At 36.8% G+C, this 8,748-nt stretch overlaps 1 pseudogene; it reads right to left on the reverse strand.

Moving 5' to 3' along the window:
- Window positions 1-1,454: 1,454 nt before the first annotated feature.
- Window positions 1,455-2,459, reverse strand: LOC118621522 (annotated as a pseudogene).
- Window positions 2,460-8,748: the final 6,289 nt, after the last annotated feature.

Here is an 8,748-nt window from a genome sequence, read left to right on the forward strand (position 1 = left end):
TTGACTCTTTTTCTTTTTGACTTGAAGAAGTTCTTTATGAATTCTGCTAGACATGAATAAAAAATACTTTCAAACACTTTGTATCTTTGTTCAAACCCCTCTCCATTGTTATTTCCTAAAGTGTCAGAGAAAGATAGTGTCCCACTTAGTTCAGAATCATTAGTCCAAGGACAGACATTCACGGATAAGTCAGCAAAATGCTGTTTTGTTTTTTGTTGCTAAACTGGCAGGATCCGTAGATGCCAACAAAACTGTACAATGAGACTGAAGTTGCATTTTCAAAGGGGTGAGTTAAATGTCATTTTGACACTGGGGGAGATACAATTTGCTAGTTCATTTAATCTCTAGGGTTTTAGTCAGGATTGACTCCTAGGACAAATAATAGTCATCAGTTAGATCCCTTAAATTGAGGTGGGACTAGCAGTGCACACGCTTAAGTTAGTTTCTCTTTTGAAGATCAGTAAATAAATTTTGATATCTTGTCAGAAAAATGAGAAATAAAACATAGTTAATCAGGCCTGAATTAAAATTATGCATCTGCCACTTAACAGCTGAATGAGCCAAGTAGATTACTTTCTCAGTTACCCTATCTACTGGGCTAATACCACGGACCTCCTGAGACTCTGAGGGTTAAATAGTACCCGGTATGCAAAGGATCCAACGTAGCACCTGAAAGCAGTAACTGCTTAATAGCCATTATTAACAAAGGAGAAGACGTAGAGTCAGGCTCTTCCCTAGTGTTTTCAGCATGTGGCTCAGACACAGGCACTTATTCATCATTTATATCTTGTAATCTACTCTTAAAGCACTGAGTCCAAAAATGAGATGAGACATTGATTTACAGTCTACTAAGCAGCCCGGAGGCAAGAGGCTGAACTGTTGACCAATGCTGCGAGAGGGCCCTTCTCCACCATCACCAGAGCTCACATTGTAGGCTGAATCCAATCATTTTTATAGCTATTTTGAAGCCTTTCAAAAGTTATCTATAACCTTTAGAGACATTTTCTATTAAAAATGACTATGTAGTATAATAGGGCAGATGTTTATTCATAGATGCTTTTTAAAAAAAGAAACAAGGCTTGTGACAACCTAGAAAAATATTGTTCAACATCCCCACCTACTGGTGACTCTAAATAATATTACTGAACTGGTGAAAACTGAAAATTCCTAGTTTCAAAGATATAATGTACTACTAATAATGGTAATGATTCAAGTGTACTGAGCACTTACTAGGTGCGGGAGTTCTTTTTTTTCACACTGTAATAGTTAATTTTATTTGTTCAAGTACTCATACTGCAAGCATTAACCCCAGCATGGGTTTTGATTCTGTGAGCCCAGATTCACATATTTAGGAAGAGAGAAGCAAACTGTGACCCATGTACATGGGTAGGAACTAAAGGCTCGTGGTTAATCACACTGTAGTTTCTGAATCTCTACAGCCTGGGAGCCTGAAGTCACAGGTATTTGAGGTTATTCTGGATGTTCCACAGGGTATCTGCGCTCTTCTTGAGTTGAGTAACCTCATCTTCCTTCAGTTTCTTGTTGATAACACTGGTTAATCCCCAAGCATTCAAGATACACGGAAGGCTCAGGAAGCCTTCATTCTCAATGCCATACATCCCCTTCACCATCGTTGACACTGGATGAATCCTGGATAGATTTTTCAACATGGATTCAATGAGATCAGCCACACTTAATCCAATAGCCCAGTTGATGTATCCTTTTAGCTTGATGACTTCATAGGCACTTTCAACCATCATCTTGTGCACTTTCTTCCAGTTCTCACTGTCATTGTCTGTCCCCATTTCTGGATTCAGTTCCTGCAGAGAAACTCCGGCCACATTCATGCCACTCCACACGGCCACACTTGAGTCGCCACGTTCTCCCAAAATCCATCCATGGCAGCTGCTGGGATGAATGCCAAGTTTTTCAGACATAAAATAGCGAAATCTAGCAGAATCCAGATTACATCCACTTCCAATCACACAGTGCTTGGGTAATCCACTTAGTTTCCAGGTAACATACGTGAGAATATCCACTGGGTTAGAAACCACAATTATGATGCAATCAGGACTGTACTTGATGATCTGAGGAATAATGAATTTGAAGACATTAATATTCCTCTGCACCAAGTTGAGATGACTCTCCCCCTCTTGCTGGCGAACTCCTGCAGTTATCATCACAATTTTAGAGTTGGCGGTCACAGAGTAATCTTTATCGGCCACAATTTTAGGTGTCTGAAGAAATAAGCTCCCATGCTGCAGATCCATCATTTCTCCTTTGAGTTTATCTTCCAAAACATCCACAAGAGCAAGCTCATCAGCCAGAGACTTTCCCAGAACCCTGATGGCACATGCCATGCCAACTTGTCCAACATTCATGACAGTAATCTATTGTTTGGGATTCCTGCCTTTTCTTCTGCAACTGGTGCAATCAGTTTTTTCCTGAAGAGTTGCCATTGTGCACAGGGGAGAGAAGGCTTTCTGGAGCGTAGTAAGAGTGGCGCCAAGAAGACTGGTGTGGGAGTTCTTTACAGAGCTTTGTGACATAATAAACCACAGAATAATAAACTATGCTTTGGATTGAGTGAATATAGGATAAGGAAGAAATAATTTTAGACATTATCGCTGGGCAAGAGGACAAATCATTGACTCAATCCAAAGCAAGGTCTTGGGTCCACACTATCTCATGTCTGGAGTGTTGCAACAGCCTCCTAACTGACCTGTTGTATCCAGTTCTCCCCCAAGCCAGTCCATTCTGCACTGTGACATTAATTTTCTCATGGTGATTAAAAACAAAGAGAGGAAATAAGTTTCTGGATAGATTTTTAAAAAAGATTAAAAATAAAATTTAAAGCAGAGATAATAGTCTTAAAACCAAGACTTTCAGTTGATAGGGTTGAATTTGTAAGAGACAAGGATGCAAGGAGGAACTCCAGAAGGGATCATAGCATCTAGTCTTCATCCTATAAAGTTGATCTGAAAAAACACACGATAATATCAAAGCAGATTCCTCACCTAATTAAATAAAGATCTCAGAGAGTGAAGGAAGCAGGAGACTGGGAAAGGATGTGATCTGAAAATGATATTCTGGATCTTAGCCTGCACCTGGTGCCATAGAGAATGATACATTTAAGGATTTTGGGAAGGAGGAAGTGTATTTTTAAAGTGGGAGAAATATAAGTGATTTGTGATCAGAGAATGGACTTCAGAGATCGCCATACATTCTTTGACATTCTTACCATTAAGAGACGAGAGTCTATAGCCCCTGTCCTCAATATTTGGCTGGTTCTGTAACTACTTTGAAGTGACACTGTGCTATGTCCAAGCCCGTGTCTTAGGAAATGGGCAGCTTCCACTTACCGATTCTTGGAACACTAGGAGGTCTGAAGTTTCATGTAAGACTCCCACTACCCCGAGGCTCCATGGTGGAGAGGCCATGTGCTAGGTACTCCGGTTGACAGTCTCAGCCCAACCTCTCAAGACATTAGAGATGTGAGGGACTCCATCTAGTCTCCAGAGCAGCTCTTCCACCAATAAAATGCCACCAGATGACCTCAGTGGATGCCACGTGGAACAGAAGAATTGCCCAGCTGAGCCTTGCCTACATTTTTAACACACAAAATCAAGAGATATAATAAGACAGTGGTTGTTTTATAACACTACATTTTGGGGTGACTTGTTAGCCAGCAAAAGATAACCAGAACATTTCCCTGCAGCCCATTGGCAACACAGCCGCCTGAGGGTACTTTGAAACGTAAATCAGATTGTGTCTTATCCCTCCTGGGCCCAAAACTCTGCAAAGTTCTGTAAACTTTGTAACACTATAAAGTTCTACCTTGATGACCTTATGTAATACTATAAATTATCCCCAACCCAGGCATATCTACCCTCTCAGTACTCTTTTTTTTTTTTTTTTTTTTTATCCTCACCCGAGGACATTTTTTGTTCAGATAGAGTGGGAGGGAGAGAGAGGAAGAGAGAGAGAGAAAGAGAAACATCGACGTGAAAGGGACACATCGAGTGGCTGCCACTCGCACGACTAACCAGGGCCGGGGACAAACTGCAACCGAGGTACGTGCCCTTGGCAGGAACCGAACCGGTGTCTCTCTGGACCGCAGGCCGACGCTCTAACCGCTGAGCCAAACTGGCCAGGGCCCTCTCAGTACTCTTGATCTCACTTATACTGCACTATTTTGACTTTTTTTCCCCCATACTTACGCCCTTTTAAACTATTATGTAATTCATTTATTTTTAAATTTTCAATTTTCTTGGTTAGAATATAAGCTCCTCAACGGCAAGATCTTTTTCTGTTTTGTTCACTGATGAATCCCAAGTGTGTGGCACATATTAAGTATGCAATAAGTATTTTTTGAGTATTTAAATGAATGAGTTCATCTTGAATTGGAAAGGTTTCGGCATCTACTGCTGAGCAGATGCGGGGCCTTGAGTAGTAAGTTGAATTTAATTTTAGAGAGAAAAATATGTGAAACCTTAGCTTACCTGAATTCTCTGAATGTGAAGCTATCTTTCCTGCTGTATTCATTTTAGCCAGAAGACTCTGGGCAAGGGTTCAAATCCTTAGAGCACACAATTTTTCAAATGGAATATGATCACCATTGTCATCATTATCAATCATCATCATCATCATCTTTGTGACTAGTTTCAAATCCCTATTAAAAGCAATTTTACCAATGCAAATTTTTGTGAGACAATAGGTAAAGCATTGTCTTAAATATTTTTATTCATTATTTATCTAATAGTTTTCTTTTTTGAGCCCAATCAAGTTTTCATTCTCTTCCTAGTTTGCTGAGTGCTTTTACATGAATGGGTGCTAAACTCTGTCAAATACCTTTTCTTTGTCCATTGAGATGTTTATTTTTCTTTATTCTGTTAATATAGTGATTAATATTGATTGATTTTAGAATGTCGAAGTATCCTTGCATTCCTGAGATAAAACTCCTTTATTATAATTTGTCATCTTTTTAATATATTGTTGGATTTAATTTTGTTGAGAATTTTTGTATCTATGCTTATGTAGGATAGTCTATAATTTCTTTTCTTGAAATGTCTTTGTCAGCTTATGTTAACAAGGTTTTGCTGACCTTGTAAATAAATTTGTATGAATTCCATCCTCTATTTTTCTGAAAATTTGTGTGGTATTATTTCTTTAAAAAATATTTGGCCGGTTTGGCTCAGCAGTTGGAGCGTTGGCCTGCTGTCTGGAGAGACCCCAGTTTGGTTCCCCCTAGGGGCACGTACCTAAGTTGCAGTTTGTCTCTGGCCCTGGTTGGGTCGTGTGGATGGCAACCACTCGATGTGTCCCTTTCTAGTAGATGTTTCTCTCTTTCTCTCTCTCTCTTCTTCCCACTCTATCTGAACAAAATATCGAAAAATGTCCTTGGGTGAGGATAAAAAAAATATTTGATAAGAGTCACTAATGAAAACATTCAGACTTGAAGTTTTTTTAATGGAAAAGTTTTTATTGTGATTCCGTTTTTAAAAATACAATAAAGATATTCTGATTTTTTGCTTCTTGTTGAATCAGTGTTGATGCATTGTGTTTTGGAAGAAATTTGTCTATTTCATCTAGGTTTTTAAAACGTATTGGCCAAAAGTTGTTCATAAATATTGCCTTATTATCCTTTCATTATATCTAGGATCTATAGTGATATCCCCTTGTTTTACACTTGGTACTTTTTTTGTGTGTGTGTTTTATCTCAATCTTTTTTTTTTGTAGTGATTGTTATTCTTGTTAAGGATGTATAAATTTCACTAATCTCTTCAAAGAATCAACTTCCCAATATATTAATGTTTGTTATTATTGAAATAATTTTTCTCACATCTTTATTATTTATTTTTCCTTCTACTTACTTGGTTTTAATTTGCTTTTTCCATTTAATTTGCTTTTATTTTTCCATTCTTATAGTGGAAACTAAGATCACTAATTTTAAAACTTTTCTTTCTTTTCTAGTTTAGTCATATAAAGCTATAAATTTCTCTTCAAGTACTGCGTTAGCTGACTCTTACAAATTTTTATCAAAATCAAATTCTGATAGATTGTTTTTATTGTCATTCCTTTCAAAAAGGTTTTTTTCTTGTGATATTTTTCATTTGATCCATGTGTGTTATTTAATTTTCAAATATGTAAGGATTCTTTAGATATATTGCTTTTGTTGATTTCTAATTTAATTCTATTCAGAGAACATGCTCTTTAAGATTTCAACCATGAACTTGAAAACAATTTGGAAATATTAATTGAATCAAGTTGCCTGATAGTTTTGTTCAGATCTTAACTAATTTTTTTGTCTATCTGTTTTGGCAGTTATTAAGAGATAAATGTCAAAGTCACTAACTATGATTGTGGACTTTCTGTTTCTTCTTTTAGTTTTCTTAGTTTTTGCTTCCTAAAATTTGAAGCTTTGTTATTAGAGAAATACAAATTAAGGTAATAAAAAATGGATCCTTTTATCAATATTAAATGTATCTCTTCATCTCTGATAATATTCCTTGTCCTAAATCCACTTTGTTTTATGCTAATATAACCACTACATTTTTTAATTTATTTTATTTTATTTTATTTTATTTTTTTATGAATTTTTATTTATTTTTTTTGTTACAGACATTTTACCTTTTTACCCCATTGGCACCCCCCACCCCACCCCACCTCCACCCCTTCCCTGGCTTAGTTGTCCATGTCCATTGGTCATGCATACATGCATATAAGTTCTGTGGTTTATCTCTTCCCACCCCCCCCAACCCCCATCCCCTCTTCTGAGGGATGTCAGTCTGTGCCCTACTTCCATGTGTCTGGGTCTACTGTATTCCTCAGACTGTTATGTTCATTATATTCCGTATATAAGTGAGATCATGTGGTATTTGTCTTTTTCTGCTTGGCTTCTTTCACTTAGGATAATACTTTCCAGGCCCCTCCATGTCGTCTCAAAGGATAAGAGCTCTTTCTTTCTTACCGCTGCATAGTACTCCATTGTGTATATGTACCACAGCTTTTTTATCCATTCGTCTACTGGTGGACACTTGGGCTGTTTCCAGATCTTAGCTATTGTAAATTAACCACTACATTTTGTATAGAACTTTAACTAGTGCTGCTTCCCATTTCAAAAAATTATATCATCAATGGAAATACCTCTCAATATAAAAAAAAAAGCAAACAAACAAAAAAACACCACACCAATATTGTTTTGCATGGGCAACTGCTTTATTTATGGTGATTCTATGCTTAAATGCAACCATCAGTTGTCTTAATAAGGTGTTTTAGTGTGGTATTTAGTGTTAAAATATTTAGTCATGCCTGAGCATGTACCTATTGAAATGCATATTATTTATTATTAATTGTCTTTCTTTAGTTAAATCTTTATGTTAGAGCCAGTGCATTACATTGATTAAATATATGTGTGTATATGTTTGCAAATTTATTTTTGGTGTAGTAAAGAGAATATTGTGAAACATTTATTATAAAAAGGGGATGTGGGGATCTGGGCTGATAGGGTTGAGAATCACTGGTCAAAGCATGTGTTAGATAGACCAGGCTCCTGTGTTGGTGGGAGGTCTAATCTGGCATTATAAATAAAGCCTGGCATTATTCTGGTTAAGATTATAAACATTTAAATCAGGAAGGGCAGCATTCAATCCTGGTTCCTCATTCATTAACCATGAGACCCTGGGAAAGTCACTTAAAGTTTTTGAGTCTCTTTCTTCATCTGTAAAAAAGCCATGTTTGCACTTACCTCATAGAATTAGTGAGGATAAAATAACATAATATTTAAAATACTTAATATAGTACCAAACACATAATAAATGTTTGGTATATAATGTGTTATTATTAAAACCCAATAAATTCAGTAATTCCTGTAAGAAATATTGAGTAAAGTGTTATACACTATTAACGATATAGCTATTGATAAATACTTCATACTTATTCTTTTATTCTCGAAGAACTTGTGTCTTCATTCTAGCTCATAGGATTCAGTGTGCCAATATTCCACCATTTGTTTTTTCAAATTATGCCAAATCTTACTCCTATCAGTTTATCTTGGTTTTTTCCTCTGGGTCTTGAATTTGCATTCAGATATATCAAACACTTAGGTCCCCCGCCCCCACTTTCTTTGCTCTCATTCTTATATTGTCATCAACATTTCTTATTTCCCTGCTGAACATCAGGACTGCACACAGGTGAATGTGAGTTTCTGTCTCTTACTGTGGTCAGTCTGTTGTGCAGGGATTGTTTTTGTTGGGTGAGTCTAGGCTTCCTCAGCAAACCTGCATGTGTCCTCTGGCTGCAAGAGTTCAAGTGCACCCCTGACAGTGAGGGAGCTTCATTTCCTGCGGGTTTCCACAAAGCTACCTATTCAAAGAGCACTTCATGCCCGCTGCTCACTGAATGAAGCAGCGAAGACCTCATATCCTTCTATTCCCTGGTACAATGAATCTTAAAACATTGGAAGGTCGTGAATTTGAAAAAAAGCACTATAAATTTTAACTTTTGAGTTAAAGTCAGAATTTTATTATCTGTGATATGCATTTGTATTTCCACTAATTTTCATGAGTATCATTTTTTCTAGTTTAAAAATTTGGATTTAGTCTCATCCAAGTAGATGATGAGATAATTGGAAGCCTAACATATACTATTGTTTGCACTGTGGAATTACTTTTTTTTTTTTCCCTCTGTGGGCTTGTAATTATTAATACACCGGAACAGGGTCAGAACAGAATTCATCTTTATCATGAC

Source organism: Molossus molossus, unplaced genomic scaffold (assembly GCF_014108415.1).
Source record: "Molossus molossus isolate mMolMol1 unplaced genomic scaffold, mMolMol1.p scaffold_m16_p_8, whole genome shotgun sequence".
In the NCBI taxonomy this organism is placed as follows: Eukaryota; Metazoa; Chordata; class Mammalia; order Chiroptera; family Molossidae; genus Molossus; species Molossus molossus.